Source organism: Zootoca vivipara, chromosome 2 (genome assembly GCF_965207765.1).
Source record: "Zootoca vivipara chromosome 2, rZooViv2.hap1.1, whole genome shotgun sequence".
Lineage (NCBI taxonomy): Eukaryota > Metazoa > Chordata > Lepidosauria > Squamata > Lacertidae > Zootoca > Zootoca vivipara.
The window spans coordinates 24,220,806-24,241,740 of NC_142584.1; the positions used below are offsets into that span (position 1 = coordinate 24,220,806).

The following is a 20,935-nucleotide window of genomic DNA, read 5'->3' on the forward strand; positions in this document are numbered from 1 at the left end:
AAAGTGAATTATTGTCATGTACACTGTGGCAGCATGGCCTATATCAACACAAACTTTCATTATTTACTTGCCGATTGATTATGTGGTGGCCTTTACACCCCATTTCCGTGGACCAAAAATGAAAAAAGTAAAAGTAAATTAAAGCCAAAAAATATATAAAATCTGCTGTTGGAATAAAACTAGGAGAGAAGGGTCGAAGAAAGCAACTGATCTTACATGATGCTGAGAACAGCTTTTGGAAAACAGCATTTTTTATTCAGGATTGATTCCCACAGGCACACTCCAGTTAAAGGAGAGGGATACACTTTGGAAGATGTCCCTTCTGTTCCAGCCCTACAACTTTGTGGTTTTTAAAAAGTATTTTAAACCTATATGGGAGAGAAAGTGACCACATTGTTTTGGATAAAATGAACGTGCAGTGCACATATTTGGGTGGGGAGGAAAGGAAGCTGAGAATCATGGCTCCCAAGGATGGCTGCCTGACTCAACTAAGGAGGCTAAGCAGAGCTAGAGAGCCATAAATTCAGGTTTGGTATCAGGACCACAAAGTATGGGAGCCGCCATTTACAAAAATATAAAACAGAACATTAAAATTCTCAATAAGAAACAATTAAAACGGGTATTTAAGAGCATTCAAATGATGCTTAAAACCAACAGTAGTTAAAAAGAGACAAAACACATGTAACTTTCTACAGGTTTGGATAGGTTTGCTTGATTAAACTTGCTTGTTGATTGGTGCAAGATTATGTATTTCTCAGTACAACAGATAGGTTGAAATAAAAATTGGGAAATTATATAAAGGACAAAGCTGACCTATAAAAAAGAACAGTAAGTAATATCCAACATGTGATTTTTCTGAAAGTTGTTGGGCGTCTGAACTCCTGACTTCTTCTTTCAGACACTGGGCTTCAAATGAACATCACAAAATGTGAAAAAGAAGCAAATCAGAGAAAAGACCAGAGTTCTTCAGCTTCCACTATTTCAGGTTCAGAGGTATTCATATTCCTTGGTCCTGCATAGATTTTTTTTAAAATGAAAAAGGGAATGTGGGCTACCCCATAGCTTGTGAAAATGAAAGCCTCTACAGTATTATCATCTTTTCTGCCCATTCACCCTCCATTTCCAGCAACCCCCAATGTGGATATTCTAGAGCTGGAAGAAGTTCAGAAAAGGGCAAAACCAAAATGATCAAGAGAGGAAAAGGTAGCAGCATTTGGGACTTTTTTCATTTAGAGAAAAGGTGACTAAGAGGTGACATGACAGAAGTATATAACTTCATGCATGGCATGGGAAAGGTGGCTGGAGAAAAGTTTTTCTCCCTCTGCTACAACATGAGAACTCATGGACATCTGATGATGATGATGATAATAATAATAATAATGATAATCCTATATAATAAAGTCCCTGTGTCTCTGCGTCCAGTCCGTGTGCCTGTGTCCGCGCTACTGTGCATGTGCCCCACGGACACAGGGACTGGACGAAGAGACTGGACGCACACGCGCGTGCGCTCCCCCCCCCAACCCTCTGCCTACCGTTTCCCTGCGGCCTCCAACCACCATTTTTTTTTGCCTCTTGCGCGCGGTGGGTCGTGTTCCTCTTCCCGCCGGACTCACGTGGACGTAGAGCGCGGCGACCGCCTCGGCTTCTGGAGAGGGAGGCTGAGGGCGGAGCTGCGCGGCGGAGGCACCTCCGAAGAGCCTCTCTGACGGCCGAACTGCCCGCAGGCCAGCCAGGAGCGCCACCCTGAGCTTGCCAAGGGCGACCATGCCGCTCCGCGCTGCTCTCGGGTCCCGGAGATCTCTTCCGGCGCCTGACGGGCGGAGGCGACGAGGAGTCCGCCCCTAGTGACGGGGAGGGCAGGGGGCGGGAGAGGCTGGGCTTGGCTGGAGCTTTTCTGGCCTACATTGCTTTGTACACTAAAAATAAATTGGGGTGGGGGTGGGGGGAGGCCAAGGAGGAACCTGTCCCCGAAAAAAGATGTGGGGTGGGCAGAGGCCCAGATCCTGCCCCTTCTTCCTGCTGCTCAGGCTGCCCCTGATCCATCCAGGCTGATATTTCCCCCCTTCCTCCCCACACATCCTATATAATAATATGCAAGTTCTAGCGCCCGTTTACTTAACGGGCTGAATGACACTAGTAATAATAATAATAATAGGCTGGGTTTCCCCAGCCACTCTGGGTGGCTCCCAACAGAATACAGTGGTACCTTGACTTACGAACGACTCAACAACTGAATTTTTGGACTTACGAATGGGGCAAATGGCCGCACGCTTACAAATTTCTCAACATCCGAACAGAAACCGCGGCGGTTTTAGATAGGGTTTTTTCGACTTACGAATTTTTAGATGGGGTTGCTTCAACTTGCGGATTTTCCCGTTTCCAATGCATTCCTACGGGAAATCGCGTTTCCAATGGCGCTTTTCGACTTATATTTTCCGATCTACCTTCGGAACGGATTAAATTCGTAAGTCGAGGCACCACTGTATTAAAAACTCGATAAAACATCAAACATTAAAAACTTCCCTAAACAGGGTTGCTTTCAGATGTCTTCTAAAACATCTCATGGGAAGGCGTTCCACAGGGCAAGGCCCTCTGCCTGGTTCCCTGTAACCTCAGTTCTCTCAGTGAGGGAACGCCAGAAGGCCCTCGGAGCTGGACCTCAGTGTCCAGGCTGAACGATGCGGGTGGAGACACTCCTTCGGGTCTACTGGACCAAGGCCGTTTAGGGCTTTAAAGGTCAGCACCAACATTTTGAATTGTGCTTGGAAACGTAATGGGAACCAATGTAGGTCTTTCAGGACCGGTGTTATATGGTCTCGGTGGCCACTCCCAGTCATCTGATGAAGCTAAGAAGCTGAATGTTGGAAGATTTAGGATAGATAAACTATGGGCACATAAACTATGGAACTTCTTCCCACAGGAGGCAGTGGTGGCCACCAAACTGGATGGCTTTAAAAGAGGATTAGACCAATTCACAGAGGATAAAGACTACCAATGGCTCCTAGCCATGATGGCAATGCTCTGCCTCCGTGAGAACAGAATGCTGGACCAGATGGGACATTGGTTTGATCCAACAAGCTCTGCTTATTTTTTTATGTACACAGATTATTTTATCAGCACTGCACAGTACAGCATTGCTCCACCCCACCCCACCCCATAAAATACGCATGGAACTTTGCTATGTCTCATCAATGCAGTTGTAACCACATGTCATGGGGGGGAAATGGATCTATGTTCAAACAGGTTTGAAGCATCCTTACCACTGGTGGTAACTTCGAGAGACAGTGAAAACTAGGGGAAGGGGGAGTTGCTGAAATATGTGGGTTTTTCTAAGCATGACAGCTGGATGCTATGGTGAAACGAGTTTTAGGACATGGGAGTGCGAAAGCTTGGGAAATGAAGTAGGAAAAGATCATGGAAAAACTGAAGAGGAACATGTTATGGGGCTAGCAGGAAAAGCTTTCCCTTTAGGCTGCAGAAAACCTGGAAAGAGTAAATTAATCTCAGGCATTCATTTATGTAGTTTCTCTGGAGCAATGAAAGAAACCAGAGGATGGAAACTCAAAGGAAATAAGTGAAGGAATTCAGACTGCTTCCAGCCCCCACATCCTCAAATTTAATCAAGTACTAAAAGTGCCAGAGGCTCCTTTGATACGAGTTTGTTTGTATTTTTCTTTTCGATACGCAGTTTAAATTAAACTTTAATAATGAGAGGTGATCATCTAATGGTTGCCTTGAAGTCTGGAGACACTTCTCCCCCAGTGCAGACATACTGCTGTTTGCCTGCGGCGTGCAGGAAAATTCATTTCTACCTGTGGATAAAGAGGGCAAGGGACCCCCATTGGACAGAGGAGGAGAGCTGAGTGCCTGCCCTCCTGATGTTGGCGCACTGGCTTCCCATGTAGTAGTTACAAGGTGGGAGGCTTTGAAGTACAGAGGAAGTTTCAAGACAACAAGGTGACGTAAGTGCTAAGGCTAATAGGGTATGGGAGGAATAGGCAACTGCTGTGCTTTTCCAAAATACTTGAAATGTCAGGGAAAGCCTCTGAGTCCATTAGAATTAGAGGACAATGGTTCATTTAAAGTCTCTGGCTGCTTACCACCATTGCTATCACCCTTACTGTGATATGTCCAGTCCAGGGATATATGGAGATTACATTACAGAAGAAGCAACTTATCTTCCATGCAAGTTCTCCATTCTAGCAGCCCTAGGCCCACCATATACATAAACACAAGAGTCCTTCACAATTCTTTATCCACTGTCCTGATTGGCATGCCAGTGAACAAAGTGCAGGGCTCAAGAGAGGAGACTGCAGCCCCCCTTGCTTCTCCACGGTCGTTCTGCTGCTGCTGCTGCACTGAGCTAAGCCTTGATTATTGCAACGAGCTCTTTGTGGGGCTACCCTTGGTGCAAAACATGGCGGCTAGACTGTTGATAGGGGTCAGATTATTGCCACCACTCTGGTGCTCAAAAGCTTCCATTGGCTGCCCATATGCTACCAGGCCAGGTTAAAGGTTCTTGTATTAATTTACAAGATATTTAACAACTTGGGTCCAGGATAACTCAGGCAATGCCCGATTCATTATATCCCATGGCTCAGATGCAGAACTCATATCCACTAGCAGCAGTGTGTTCAATATTGCAGACTTAGTTTTATGGAATCCCTTCCAGTTAAGGGCAGACAGCCCTCTCCCTCTCTGCTGAACTTCTGGAGCAGGCTTCCTGCCCCCCCTTCCTATTCCACCAGGCATTTAACTGAATTCTGATTTAACAGTTTTGACTGATTTTTAGCTTTGTTGTATTGAGCTACCTGTACACCCCTTAGAGACAAAATCTAAGTAAGGATTATACAAATTGGCACGACAAATAAGTAAATAATAAAATGCCCCAATGAACGTTAAGATCCTCATCCTAGCAGGCTGCTGCGAATTAATCACCAGTCTGCATGCTGACACAGGATCTTGAGAACCCTTGAGCATCGCCTGGCTTCTTCTTGGCTTTTTCATTTTTTCCAATAGTGATGTACCCCATCGATTTTCACATCCTCTTTCATTCCTATATTAATGTGGTCCTGGGAAAGAAAGAAAGAAACCACACCTACACCAACAGTGTTCAACACTGCAAAATGCTGTGCTGGGGGTGGGGAGATTTGCATAGGATGGTATTGGGGGTGCAAACACAGGCCTTCCTTCTACCTTAATCCGCTGATGATTCTTCTGGCCTCAGTTGGCCTTGATAGCAGTTTTTAGGGAGCAACCCCCCCCACTTGCACGGGAGTAAAATCCATTTGATACAGCGGGGCTTACTTCTAAGTAAGCACGCAGCGGATTGGCTCCGTCAGTCTTAATCCCCTTTCCAATGGCTCACCAACTTTTCAGCAGCAACTGCCTCTATCTCTGCTGTTTCAGGACTTGACTTAGCTTATCACACAAGAGCTCTGACCATAATCCTCAACTCATTCTTAAAACCACCTTTCTCTCCTTTTGACAGGCTAGCTCCAAACTTCTTAATTCTGCCAGCCTATTGGAGGGAGTTGTTAATTCCTAGTGGTGGTGCTCCAAACCCACGTTCAGTGCAAGGGAAGGCTACAAATTCCAGCACAGCTGTCCAAAGACTCCATGTGATGTTTGGAGAAAAACTCCATGCCAAAGCTCTGGGACGTTGGCAGGGTAAACAAGGACCTGAGGGCTATCTGGGCTTGACAGGGCTTTTTGCCAGCTCCTGTCCTCTCTCTCTGTGCCTCTTTGCTTCTTATATCTATGAAGTTCTTTGCCAACTGGCCGGAACGCCAACCTGCATTTTATCCAAGGGCAAGTACCACGTGCAACTTTCAGCATCCTGTGTATAATGCGGACAGGTGGATTAGGCCATGAAGACAGCAGTGTTTGCGGTCATCACAAATGCCTCATATTTACCCTCTCCTGCATTAAGGGTCTGACAGGTGAAATGGGAATTGCGTTTGCTCCAGTTCAACACACTGGTCTATTCAACCCTGTACTGTACTGGGACTCAAGAGTTCGGCTATACTACTGCAAAGGTGAATATCTCGATTGAGCCTGTAGGTGGCAGCATTGGACGCCCTACTTGGAAACCACCAATCAGGTTAAATGAGGTTGGTGTCCATAGGAGTTTTCATAGGGAGTTTACCCAACCTCTTTTCTCAAGGCATTGATGTTGGTGCCTTATTGGAGGAGTGAAAGGGCACCGGGTGAGCTTGAGGAAGGCATGCCATATACAATCAGCAATCCTTGATTCTACACCAATGGGGGACATTGTGGAATTCATCTGAGATTAGCAGAAATGAGCTGGGATATAAAATGGCAGGGACCATCACTTTGGGTCACCTTTGGGCACTATGTCATCAGGCAGATTCCCCAAAAGGTGTTAGCGATGCTTAGAAATGGGACTGAGCTTGATGGCTTTTAATGAGGGGAAATCCAACCTCTATGAAAAGTGGGTTTTTTTTCCTCCAAATGTTGTTCTAGTGAACTCCTTAGGCTATGAAATAAAGAAAAGAGAAATAATTAAAAATGCAGCCTGCCAGCTTGGTTGCTACTGCTCCCTCTCAATGCATGTTCTCTCTTGTCTCTCATATCTCTTGGCTCAAGCGCAAATAAAGCGGAAGAAAAGGAAGGATTGGAATGAACCATAAAAGATATGGACAGAAGCAATTGAGGTGTGAATATTGCACCAGGGTCCTTTGGTACTGCTGTGACATTTTAATATTTGGGGTCTTCCTTGCAACAAAAGGTGAAGGTTTTGTAAACTGCTGCCAAGAGGTATAAACGTTTTGATAAGTAAAAAAAAAAGTTGATAAATAAAATGAACAAGTCTCCCTGGCATCATTGGATAAAGACAAATGTGGATTTCAACGGCAGTCAGAATTGACCCTTTGCTCACTGGGTAAGCCTGGCTGTACAGACTGCACTACGAAAATGTATACCAGCCCTTGGTCTTTCTCCTCTTCTTGTGCATCAGGTGAATTGCCTGCCTTTTTAACATTTTACTTTACTTAATGACATATCAATACCCTTTTTATTTTATTTTTTAATGAAATGTTCTAAAAGCAGACACTCCCCAAATCCTGGAGTGTTCATTACTACTTTTTGAAACATTTCTTGATATTTTAAGATGAATCTGAATGCACAAATGATGTCACAGGTGCTAGCCAATCGGCACCCCATTTGATTTGAACCAATATGAAAGCTTGCAATAGTTGTGTCTTCCCCCCCCCCCCTAGTTCTTTTTGGGAGAGAAAGTACATTTGTCTACAGATGGAGGCACTATCAGACTTCCTCTGCCATTCTTAAAAATGTTCTGTCTGTCTTCATCCCTAAGACAGAAATCACTGTTATACATTGCCCCCATGTGTGCTCCTTGCTGCCTGCCCTACAGTGGTTCCTATGCTTTAGCCCTGTTGCAGGCTTTAACTACAGGAACTGGGAGTAGTAGTAGTAGTAATAATAATAATAATAATAATAATAATAATAATAATAATAATAATAATGTAATTTTTTTATTATTTATACCCTGCCCATCTGGCTGGGTTTCCCCAGCCACTCTGGGCAGCTCCCAATCAAATATTAAAAACACAATACAGCATTAAAAATTAAAAACTTCCCTAAACATGGTCCCCTTCTGCACCCAAGGAGTCTACAAGGACATCTTACACAGGAGGGCTCTAGATCTGAGAGAGCACTGGGAAAAGTCCCTCTGGTGCAATCCTTCCTCCATTGGTGGGTCCCCTCCAACATCACCTTCATCCTTTTCCAGGGCTGCCATTTTAACCCACAATACCCAAGTGTGACACATCATCGGGGGCATTGTAGGAAATTTAAATGGTGGGCTTCGCCAGCGTTCTGGGGCCTAAGAATGCTGAGTGCTGACGCCAGCCCCGCTCTTAACTGCTTCAATCCAGGGCCGGCTCTAGGGGGTAGGCTGGGTGGTGTAGGGCGCCGGCCCGGCAGGGGGGCGCTGCGCAGAAATCGTGCTGCGCGCTGTGCCCGCCCACCAGCCGCGGCAAGAAACGTAGCGGGGCGGGGGCGCCGGAGCGATCTCCGCACCACGGTGCCAGGGCGCCCGACATGCTTGAGACGGCCCTGCTTCAATCACCTAGTCTACCTTTTTAGGTTAAGCAGTTGAAGCTGTCGTTTTAACAAGATATATATAGAGAAAACATTTTTACATGCTGGGTAGAACTGCTGGAACTTAGCCACTCAGAAAGACACATTAAACACTCCTGAATCCAAGCCAGCAGGCAATCTAGACAAAGAAGACCACACAGCACTAGCAGACAGTGGCCGGTTTTTCTTTCCCCTTTTTCTTTGCTGTATTCAATGACATTCATCTATTTTATCATCAAGTACTATGCCTTTGTTTTCCTTCCTTGAATCTAAGAAAGAGTGTTAGCTCAGTCATTAAAACACTTGATCTGCAGTCACCTGTGTTGCTGCTGCATACTGGGATGGAGAGGGGGGGATGGCAAGGCAGCGGCAGGTGAGTGTGGTTCAGAGGCACCAGCAGGAGGCACCAGATAGGCTCCGCTGGTGCTTTTGCACCACAGCAACCTCCCCCATCCCCTTTTCTGTCCTGGTATTCGGAAGTGGCACAGTGTCAGGGACTGGCAGGACGCTGATGAGGGTGCATTGGGGGAAGATGGGGCTGGTATCTGACTCTCGTGGTTTGTGGGGACCTGTAACAGCCAGAAGCCAAGCGCCAGAAACAGGGGAAGCTTCAGAGCTGGAGAATAGAGCAAAAGATGAGTGTGAAGAAGAGGAAGAAGAGGCAGGTCAGGCAAGCGAAGGGCTGGGTGCTTCCCCACCCTCTCCTGCACCACTGTCTCCCAGAACCAGCAGAGAAATAAAGTGAGAAGAGCAGGGGCAACTTCCAGGTAGGCACAGTCTCGGACTGCATGCATGCAGCCCGTTGGGGGAAGATACATAGGATGGAGGAGGGAGTGTAGCCCCCTGTCGTTGCAACTGTTCCACAGAGCGCAGACCTGGGAATAGCTGCCTATATGCTAGGCTCGTGTGTGTGGGTATTCGGAGCTGTGGAAACTACTGTAAGTGTCAGCTCTGACAATGAAGAGTTAACTATCCGCCGTGTGCATTGCTTTGCTGGGGAGCAACCTTGAGAGGCTGGTGACTGGAGATCAGGTGAATCCTGCTGCCCCACCCTGCTGTTTGCTACTGCCACACAGGCATGGTATAAGCCAGGGCTGTCTCTGGAGCAAAAGTCCAGGGGCATAGCTGCCAAGTTTTCCCTTTTCTCGCGAGGAAGCCTATTCAGCATAAGGGAATTTCCCTTTAAAAAAGGGATAACTTGGCAGCTATGTCCAGGGGACTAGGGACTATGTTGTCGCACTGCAAGGAGCAGGAACTAAGGCATGTCTTGCTAGTCACAAAGTCATGTTTGTACACAGGGAAGTGGGCAAATGGTCAAGGAAGGAAGTGGACCGCACTAGGAAGTACTAAGTCAAAAGAAAAGGCTGGAATACTAGGAACATGGGAAGCTGCCCTGTACAGAGTCAAACTATTGGTTCAGCTACACTATACTGGTTTGTTGACACAGTAAGTTAAGTTAAGTTAAGTTAAGTTAAGCTACCGGTAAGTTAAGTTAAAGTAAAGGTAAAAGACCCCTGGATGGTTAAATCCAGTGAAAGGCAACTATGGGGTGCGGCGCTGATTACATTTCAGGCCGAGGGAGCCAGCGTTTGTCCCAAGACAACTTCCCAGGTCATGTGGCCAGCATGATTTAACCACTTCTGGCGCAACGGGACACCGTGACGGAAGGCAGAGCACATGGAAATGCTGTTTACCTTCCCGTCACAGCTGTACCTATTTATCTACCTATACTGGTGTGCTTTCAAACTGCTTGGTTGGCAGAAGCTGGGGCAGAGCAATGGGAGCTCACTGTTGCATGGATTTGAACCGCCGGCCATCTGATCAGCAAGCCCAAGAGGCTCAGTGGTTTAGACCACAGCGCCACCTGTTCCCTATAGTGCTATGATGCCACAATTAAAAACAAGATTAGAAAAACCCATTCCCAATGTTAACCATGTTGCTAAATGGATCTAAACTACATCAGCCCTGAAGCTGGCATAGTTATTTCCCTCCTGCTGGAATCAATGAGAGGGAATTTGGATAATGTAGGAAGGCCCACCTTTCGTCTCTTACATACCCTTGCTCAATTCAGGCATTTCCAGATCCCCTGGAAATGCTGCCAGCACAAGGCTAAAAATTCAGTGGGATCCAACTCTTCTCTAATGATTATTCCATGCATTCTGTCAAACTGTTTGGTCCCTTCGGCTGCTGGCCTTTCTTTTCATTCTTCGCCTCTCTAGAGTGCTTCAGACAATACTGTGAAATCTCCCTTGGCCTCTGACGCGAGAATTAAGAGGCTTCGCCCCACCACCACCAAACCCACCAGGTCTGTGATGTGAGCCACCCCAGCAGGCCCAATTAATGGGCTTCTTCACTTCACCACCAGAAGTTAAGAGACCATTAAAGAGGGGTGGTATTTTTCTCCCCCTCATCTCTGCACACCTCAATACGGTACATGAAAATAGCTTTTAGAAAAGAAAGAAATTACCCAGCATTGTGTGCCTTTTCTGTCATTAACAAAATAAAGAGTGAGGAGACTTTGTTGTACGTGCAAGCCTTTGTCAAGCTAAGTATAATCCTGTTTTCTCTCTGATCTTCCTCAGCGGAAGGATTTTCAATGATTCCTGACAAAAGGCAGTACCAGAGCTCCTTCTGCATGGGGAGAGATTAATTGGGGATGGAAATAGGTGAGAGATGGCCCATAAGGTTACTATGCCAATATATATGTGTGGAGACAGACAGACAGATAGACCTGTGCCCGCAGAGCAAAAGGATGTATAGAGGAGCCCCAAAACTCCAGTGGTTCCTTGACCACTGGTAATGCTGGCTGGGGGCTGATGGGATCTGGAGTTTAGCAACCTCTGGAGAACCAGTTTCCTCACCACTGTATTGCACCAATGTTGCTACGCCTCTAGAGAACTCTGGGGCATATAAAGTGGCCCTTCCTACGTGACTTTCATCTCTAGATGTTCAAAGATCTACTCCTGAGAGGAAAGTACAGTGAAGTGGGTAAGGATGTCACTCTCAGAATGTAAGAGCCAATCTCTCAGAAAATGCCTGGAACTTCCAGGGAAAATGTAGTGTTCTTTCACATAAAACCAAGCCCATTTTTGGGCGTGTGTGTGACGAGGCCTGAGTACCGAGCACAAACGTCCCTTTAAAAAATCCAAACTAGTGTGCTAAACCTCCCCATGTTATATTAATTCATAGTCCTGATGCAGGATAGAAGAAATGGAATCACACTTGATTTCATTTTAATTTTTGCAGATTTTTTTATTTGGAATCAAAGTGCTTGATGTTTTAACTACTGTATTGCCGTAATAAATATCTGGAATCTTGCTCAGAATATCAGCTCAGCTGAAACATTTCACTGAGATTTGGGGTGAGTTGGGAGGCTACTCTTAAGATTTTGTTTTGCACTGCTGCACTGCTCATTAGACGTGTACACACACAGACACACACACACACACACACACACTGGAAACTCAGTTTTCGGGTGTCTTGGAACCCGAACGTTTTAGAAGCTGAACGCCAAAAACCATTTTCAAACGTGCCCCAGAAGTCGAATGGCTTCCGCTGCGTGTTTTTCTTTTTCCCCAATGGATTTTGTCAACCGCCCATCGCTCCTCGGTTTTCAAACATTTCAGAAGTCGAACTCTTTTCCGGAACAGATTATGTTCAAAAACCGAGGTTCCACTGTGTGTACACACACACACACACACACACCAATACTATTGGCATATATGGTCCTGTTTCCTCCTTGGGACAAGACAATTATATCATACAGTCCTGATGCAATGCTTTTCCACCCATGGAAGAAATTGCGTTACAATGGAGTGTTCTGTTTTTGGCTCTGCCATTGACCAGATCAGAAATACAGGGGATATCAGCATGTGCCTTTGTGTTTCCTAATATACACTACCTAACTATTATATTCAGGAGGGCTGTGCGTCCCCAGGTTTTCCTAGCTGCTTCCAGATGGCAGGGAGGGGGCCTGAATCTCCATGCTTGTGGTTCTTGGTGGCTCTAGTTGCTACTGTGAACGGTCTAAGTAACCTAGAGCATGGGAAAGGGTGGCAGGGACAGTTCTAGGGGTCTGATTCACACCGGATCAAACTCTGGGCCCATATTACGTAGCTGAATCTCTGAACGAAGGTTGTGGTGTTGCACCCAGTGCTATGTTTTCTTGTAGAATAGTTGCCCTAGGTTTTTATTTACATGAATTTATGACTCTACAACAAAGCAATGGTGTGGAAGGTGCGAGGGCATTTATAGAGAAACAAAGACGAACAGTTTATAGGGGCAAAGAAATGCCATGCTTGAGGGACGGGATATTCCTGTGTGAGAGGATCGGGGGGGGGGGGGGAATCGAACAAAGAGTGATTTAATATTGCACGCAGGCCTATAGCCTGATGGCCAGTTTTGAAATGTCAATTACATTGGGCTCTGCTGATGTACTGTGACAGGACAATAACTATGCAGAAAGGGGTCAAAAGCTCATGCTAGTGGGAGAAAGAAAGGACACGATAGTCTAGATATCTCCCCACTTTCTGCTTCCATTTTAGGCTATACAACGGCTGAGACAATTTTAAAAAAAGGAAAGAAAGAAAGCACAGTGCTTGAGGGAAACTACAAACAAGTCAAGAACTGTATTTCTATGTGTGAAGTACAGGAGCTATGTGTTCCGTCACCTTTCTGCCACACCACAAAATGGGTTTCTCGAAAAGGGGGCAGAGAGGAGATGGGCAAGCTGTGGTGATGTAGGATGGTGACATCTTGGTGTAACCCCTTTGCTTCAGAGGTGCTTTGAGACACCCTCCCCTCTCAGTGTTTCAGTGAGCCCTCTCCTGTAGTTTATATATTACTGGGCAAAACCCTACGCTAATTGACATCCTGACGAGTAACAGCTTAATTAAGCTCCCCTCCTGGGCCCATTGGAGGAAACTAAGCGGCCCAAAAGGTCAGGGCGGTTAGAAGCCCCCTGCACTGCCACAACACATTAGTTCCCAGGGCTCAATGACATGTTTTAAATCTCACTTGCTGAACAGTAAATCGGGAGTGACACAGGCTGGTGGGTCTTCCCTTTGAAGCCAGAGAGAGAAGCACGTCAAGCCAGGCAAGCAAGAAGGAAAGCCAAAGCAAAGGGTCTTCCCCTGAGCTGCCAAGCACTTCAAAAGAGGGTCAGGAGATTCAAGCAGTCCCTGCATCCATTCTAAGAAAGCATGAAGCTGGGGAAGTAGCTGTCGCCTCCCCTACAAAGTTCTGAGCTGAATTCCCTTCCACTGGAAGACCAGAAGATATCCTGCTGCTAACTCGAGTGTAGAATTCCTCAAGAGGCAGTAACTTTACAAAGTTACTGCATGTACAACTGGCACGAGCAGGCTGGGTGGGAATATGAGAAGCTAATATTAGCGTTGTAGCCCAGCTCCAGTTGTCCATCTTTGACCTTCCACTCTTGGGGCTTAATAAAATGGAAGCGGGAAGCTTTTTCCCTACAGTAGATTTCCTTTCTTTTTTTAAAAAAAGTTATAACTTAAGCAAAGGGGGACAGAACTGGGCTGTCAGGAATCTTAAAGGAAAGAAGAGGTAGGTGGACCAAAAGTCTACTTCTGTTGAGCCCCAAAATTCAAAATGGTGAGCCACGCCTTCAGATTTTGGTTCTAGGGTTAGAAATCACGAGGTGTATAAATATAACCACCACCCACTTCAGCAACAGCGGCCTTGATTTCTGAGGACTTTATGTTTGTCAATTTTTTAAACATTCCTTGAATCTCTGTTGGTGGCCAGGTATTGGCTGGTCTGTTCTTTTTACATGTAGTTGAAAGTGAAATTATTTGGGTGAACAAAATCTAATGGATTCAGGAAGTTTGGTCTCGGGCAAATTTAACTCATATATTGTTTTGAACCGGAGGGTAATCAAACACATCAAATGCTTTTCATGTTCCCACCGTAATTGGGTTGTTGGGGGGCTATTGGGTTGTTGTTTTAATTTTTATTATGTATTTTGTGGTTTGATATCATGACTTTATTCTGTGAACCGCCCTGAGAACCCCGGGTATAGGCGGTATATAAATTCATATAAATTCTATTATTATTATTATTATTGTTATTATTATTATTAAATTCCCACTCGTTTATTTACATATCAGAATACCTGACTGGTTTGGGGTATGCCCTACACAATTCCAATACAAGAGACTGTAAACTTCACTCAATGGAAGTCAACCTTTATTAGAAATTCAGCCTGCAAACCGTAAAAGAAGCCTAGCTTGCCCCAACCTTCATTTGTTATTTTCAAGGGAAGGGAGAGACAAATAAAAAGCTTTTTCCTTGCACACATGCGAGTGCTTCAAATAAAATATTGCCAAGCTGTCTTTACGGAAGCCAATGAGGAGTTGGAGCAGGTTTGGCTGAAGAATCCTAGGCACAGCCCCTCTTATTAACATGCTGCGGAAGGACTAATTAATTCTAGTGGGGGGGGCATGCATTTGAATAGTTATTGTGGGATAATGAAATGTCAAGTGAGTCCTAAGCCTTTGCTAAGTATGTTCTTAAACAGCTCCCTGAGCCTCATATCCAACACCTCCAAACACGGAGAGCTGTCCTTGCCATGCAACAGCAGGAATTTCAATCAATATGTTTTTAACAATCCCCCTGGTATTTAATCAGTGCATGCTAACTGTATTATTGAATCCTGATTCCAGGAGGCTGCCCTCTTTTTTTTTTTTACACATGCAGGTAGAACTGTTGCTGCTGCTTCAAATCGTTTCCCCTTCCCCTCCTTCCCGCAACGGCCGGAAGAATTCCAGGCCCTTGTAAATCGCCGGCTCAACTGGCCCCGCTACAACAACAAGTCATTTAATAATTTATGCTTGCGCATTAATAGAAGGCGGGAAGTAGCAGGAAGACGAGGAGAGAGGCAAAGGCAAGGCAGTGGCGACGCACATTTCAGAGCTGAAAGGCAACACCGCCAAGGTCAAGTGGCTGAGGGCCCATCCTTTGTGCACACCACAAAGCCTCTTGCATGGATATTACCGCTCCTGGGCTAATGATGCAATGGCAGAAGAAAGTGTGGCATAATTTAATTATACGGAAGCCCGGAAAGAAACAAAGGACCGCCGCAAACTTTCTGAATCATAACAAATTGAAGAGTTACTGGCTGAGGGTCCTACACATAAGACGACTGAGCATTATTTTACTGCCATGAACACAACTTGGCAGCCAGATGCTCTCTTGTACCGAATCCCCATTTAAAAGTGTCTTATGTGCGTCTGATCGCCAAGGTCTCTTGAGGCTGGGATCATACTGCCCTGTGAAATGCACAGCCCAGCTGTCAGAGCTTAAGCTTGTGGCAGCAGCCGACCCTGGGACCTGAGGGATGTCAGGTGGCGATCAGCTGATACCCCATCCATGATATTCTTCTAGAAAAGGAGATGCTGAAACTCACAAGAGTGAGAGCCAGTGTGGTGTTAGTGGTTAAGAGCGGTAGACTTGTAATCTGGGGAACCGGGTTTGCTTCCCTGCTCCTCCACATGCAGCTGCTGAGTGACCTTGGACTAGTCACACTTCTTTGAAGTCTCTCAGCCCCACTCACCTCACAGAGTGTTTGTTGTGGGGGAGGAAGGGAAAGGAGAATGTTAGCCACTTTGAGACTCCTTAGGGTAGTGATAAAGCGGGATATCAAATCCAAACTCTCCTCCTCCTCCTCCTCCTCCTCCTCCTCCTCCTCAATGAACACCTCCCTTGATCTCTCATAATGGCAATGGTGCCTACCTGTGAGGTGCCAGAACTGAATTCAGTTTTGGCCAAAAGAGGGAACTGCAGGGAGAACAGACAGATTGACAATGAATAAGAAATAATAAAAGGCCAGAGGGGATCATGGGATAGGATTCCATATAGCATATGGTTTCCACCCAAGGAATCCTGGGAGCTATAGTTTACCCCGCTCCCCACAAAGCAACAACTCCCAGCACCACTGATGAACTACAGTTCCCAGGATTCTTGGGGAGGGGGGGCATGTGCTTTAAGTGGATGCAAACTATGAAAGCACAGGGAACTCAGACCAGACAGAATCATGACCATGCATTGCAATGCATGAAAAGGAAGCCACTTCCTTTCTCCGCAGATGCTTGCTATGTTGCTATGGCTGTGAGTCAGGCATCAGGAGTGATGGGGAACCACCTTTACAAAGAAATGGGCCACGCTACGCAAGACTATCTTGAAAGCGTGAGAGCTGAAGGAGATCAGATTAAGGCCGCCAACTCCCACAATTCTGCCACACTGGTTTTGTAAATAAACACATTACTTTCAGGATACAAATAGCCTCCAGGATGCCATTGCTTTGCCAATGTGTAAAATATGGCTTTCCTAAGGGATTTGTGAATGTTCTATACATCATTATGTGTCTCCATTTTGATTTTGCATTGGCTGAGAAAATTTGCATGTAGCCTCTATCCTTCCTGTTTGGGTATAGGCACATAGTTTTAAAAGGAAATATATATATACTACAGTCAAGATACAGGCATCTCTGTATGAGCAGTAAGTCAATGCTATCGTTGTTGTGGTTTTTTTAAAAAATGTTTTATATGGTCTCTACCCGGCAGTGGCAGGCGATGTATGTATATTCACGGGACTTAGGGGATGAAATGTCTGTTTAATGTTTCTGCTTTGGTATATTTCACAAAGCTGGTTGCCTGATAAAAAGAGGGGCAAATAAGATGGTAACTAGTTGGGAGGTGGGTGAGACAGTTCTGGGCTGTGTTGGCGATTGTTCCCAAGTGAATCGGAGAGTTAGGCAAGTGACCACTGGGGTACTTAGGCCAGAGAGAGGGAGAAGAGAAGGAAGGGGAGACTATGATCAAGTTCTGGGAGTGAATGTGGTGGATACAGATGGAACGGGACAGCAATGGGGGGGGGGAAGAACAGCTGTGAGGTTGACTGGGGACCTACAACACCAAGGAAGACCACGAGAACATTGCCTCATGGGAATTCCTGGGCAACAATGGCACCATAAGAGACTCCGCTGGGGGAATAGATAGCAGTGTTAGCTTACTGTACAAGACAGACGCACCCTCGTAGGGGTATTATGTATTGTCGAAAAGTTATTCCTTCCCACATTGATAATAAAAAAATATGTTTCAACAAATGTGTTTGCATAGGCTTCCAATTTCCCTTCCCTGGGAAGTGTGAGAGCCATATAGAATTTGCCGCGTAAGAACTGTATTTCTGACTGGCACGATTAAGACGAAGTGAAATGTGTCGCTGAAGTGTGGTGAAAAGAAAATACAGTGTGCAGGCTCCTTGGAGAGGAAGGGTGGGGTATAAATTCAATAAATGGCAAATAAACGACACGTTTTGTAAAATTCAAACCAGCAACACATGGGCGTGACTTCAGCGTTCCAAGTATGCACAGAAAAACAAATATGAGTGTTGCATACCGGTAGCTTGCATTGCGTGCTCTGAGCGTACCACTGAGGGGGGTGAGGGATTCTCTAAATAAGCACACCCACAAGAGTCAGTTTCCTATATTCTCTGCTCAGAAAAGCATTGTTCCTCCCCACCCCTATTAAAAACATCCTTTCAAAGCACTAAAATCACACCAAGCCTTGTGCAAGTGAGAGGGGTGGGGTGGAAATACCGTAACACTACATCGTAATGGAAAGCAGTGCTCCTTTATTTTATTTTTTAAGAAAAGCAAGAGGGTTCTGGGCTGGTGTGGCAGCAGCAGCATATTTAGAAACCCAAGCTGGAGCATTTGGGAAGAATTATTCATGTAAGGATTTCTATTTTCCTGGGTAAGCTGCGTGTCTGCTGGAGCTAATATGAGAGTCAAAGACCTAATTAAGTTTGCCTCTGACAGAGGCTCTTGGGGAGAAATGGGAAATCCTTTAGGTGACTTCTGGATTCTCGAACCAGATGCGATGTGGAGCCAAAATGTGGAGGCAGGGAGGGAACATTCTGGAAGGGACAGATGTGCATTTAAATACTGCTTTACTTGCCCCATTCATCTCTAGGCCCTAAGCCCATATAAGCCGTGGTAATGCACATCTCCAGTAATTTCAAGCGCCAGGCCCCTAATAGGACAATCTCATGTGATAAATTATCAGCCCTAACCAATCTGCATGTTAAATTCCTCGTGCAGGAAGTAAATATGTTCAAATCGCTAGAGAATCTCCTCTGGATCGGGAGGATTTCATTAAAGACATCAAAAACGGCCTGATTTGCATTTCATGATTCCTCACAGGAGAGAAGAACCCCCCCCAAAAAAAAACCCCACAAGAGATCCATGCACTGGAGAGATTAAAGCTTGGAAATTATATTAGCCTAGGGACGGCGAAGCGCATGTTGGAAGAAAAGTAAAGTAAAGTGGGTAGCATAAATGAGGATGCAAAGTGCAGCGCCAGGCAAGACTACTGGGAGGGGAAGCGAGAGGGGAGGAGGGGCTTAAACTCTGCCGACCTTGAGGAACATCACAAGCTTTGATGGGAAGGAAACTCCCGCTCTGCAGCAAAGCGATCTGTCTCATCGTGGCTTAGCTTGGATCATCTCAACAGTCTCCTGACCTCAGAAATCTATGAATCTCTCTGCACTGGGCAAGTGGGTGGGGAGAATAAGCTAGGGAAAGGGGTGTTGTTGCAGAGGACGGCTCAGCCAAACACAACAGGTGGGATGTGAAATTAGATCAAAGTGTTCCTTGTTAGAACCTAACCTTGACAAATCCCAGCAAGTCTGCTTATTAGAACCCCTGCGAGGAGCAGAGCCTGGCAGCATCCCACGTATTGTATCACCAGGGAACCACACCAGCCCCCCCTTTTTTGTCTCCTTTTCCCACAAGGCAAAAGGTTCTGCTTTGCAAGAGACGGTGGGACGCAGGAGGGAACCCTACAGACGCAGAGCCTTCCCTGAATGAGAGGCCTAGCTGCCTGAAAATCTATTCTCACAGCCAACACACACTTCTGAACGGCACTGCCGGCCCGCACCCGCACCCCCACCCCGCTTTCAGCACATCTCTCCCCTCTCTTGTAGTCCAGGAGACAAGTTATGAAAGGAAGAGGAAAGATGCAGTTGCTATGGAAACAACGCAAATGTTGGAAGACGGGCTCCTTTCTTGAAAGAAAAGAAGGATAAGAAATAAGGGAACGAAACCAACTTATTAGCCTTTGGATGACATAATGAGTAAAGTGTGGCTCTGCACAGAGGCTGCTGGACTTCACGCTGTGCTAATCAACTCACAAAGATGCTCTGCTTTTTTTTCACCCTCTTTACTTCACTGCCCGTTAAAAAAAAACCCCCACACAGCCGGTCCTTATAGAACTCACTGAAGGTGCTACTGAAATGTTGTCAAGCAGTGGTATCTAAAGTGGGTGGCATCACCCAAGGGAGAGGGTCGCCTAGGGGGATGCTCTGAGGCAAGTCCCTTCAGGAGGGACTGAAGGTCTAAATGACGATCAGACTCTGAAGATCACAGTTCATCAGTTCTGCTGAATTGATTAAAACTAAATAGTTCCAATTATATTTTGAACAAATGCATTTTGAATCTTATGGTGTTCTTCTTATCCTTAGGGAGTTGTACAAACCACTACTCTGAATAATGCTTGTTCATAGGATAGGGAGCATTGGGGATGAGTTGATGGAAGTAAGGGGGCCGCCCCCGCCCCCTGGCAAAAAAAGTTTGGGAACACTGATGTAAAGGAACAACAATGACAAGTGACCATGGGGAAATTGGATGTTAGCAAGCAGGAGGTGCATGGCAACTTCGAAGGCTTGACACTCAAAAACAAGAAGCCTCCAATCACATGGCAATTCTTCTGGTGATGCCGCAGCCCTGGGTAGAAGACAAGTTTCAAAGATGTGGAGTACGGCAGCAAAGAGATGGTTTCCCCACAGCAGACATTCTCATTGTTCTATGCCATCGTGGTATCTGGTGTTTAAGCCTGTCCTATTTCCAAAGCACTTTGAGCAATATTGGTAGTAACGTCTACTCTGAGTGCTGTTTGTGGCAGAGACTATGGCTAAATGAAATGAAATAATAAGTAAATATTGGGGTGGGTGAGGAGCGGGGAGCTGAAACTAGCTGCTGGCAGTGCCAACAGCACTTCTGATATAGGTGGGCTTGTGACTGACGTTGATATCTATTGGTCAGTGCCTTTGATATCGTTGGCGCTGAGTGTCACATTTCTCCCACTGTTTGGACCAGTTCTCAAAAGTTTTGCCTATTTAGAGGAAGGACAGCAAAACAAGTTTGTATATCCACTTGTTTTGAGTGTGGGTATATATCCACAATGTTATCATATAGCTTTGAGAAAGAAAAAAGAAACAGTCTGAGGGAATTTCAAGATTCCACCCCCCCCCCCCGCCACCAAATTTATAAAAAGATGTTAAGTCTTTGAAAGTTGCATGCCAGTTTCTCAGGTCAAGAACATTCTCCTTTTCTTTCTTTCTTTCTTTTGTCAAAATTTCATAAATTTTCAGAAAGAAACAAAATTGACTAAGGTTGCAATTCAGTGTACACTTTCTTGTGAGACTTGCTTTCAGACAAATACACATAGAATTGGGCTGCATTCGTCTTGCAAGCTCTTGAAATACAAATTTCTAGTACCTCATTGGGGTCCAAGAGCAGGGAGCAATGGTGGAAGCAATGCACTAAGGCAGAAAAACCTGTTTATCAAATGTGCTTACCCAGCAATACATCCACACACAAAATCCTTTCACAAAGGGTGTTTTGTAAACACGGCGGGATACCCCACTTAGCAACCTGGCTGCAGCATTTTGCACTAGCTGCAGCTTCTAAGCCAGTTATAAGGATGGCCCCACATAGAACACACAACAGCAA

The 20,935-nt window shown here is 45.6% G+C and overlaps 1 protein-coding gene across 9 annotated transcripts in view; it reads right to left on the reverse strand.

Annotated features, from left to right (window-relative positions):
- The window catches only part of SDK2 (sidekick cell adhesion molecule 2), a 316,878-nt gene that overhangs the window by 91,431 nt on the left and 204,512 nt on the right, over positions 1-20,935 (reverse strand). The gene's annotated exons all lie outside the window — the stretch shown is intronic.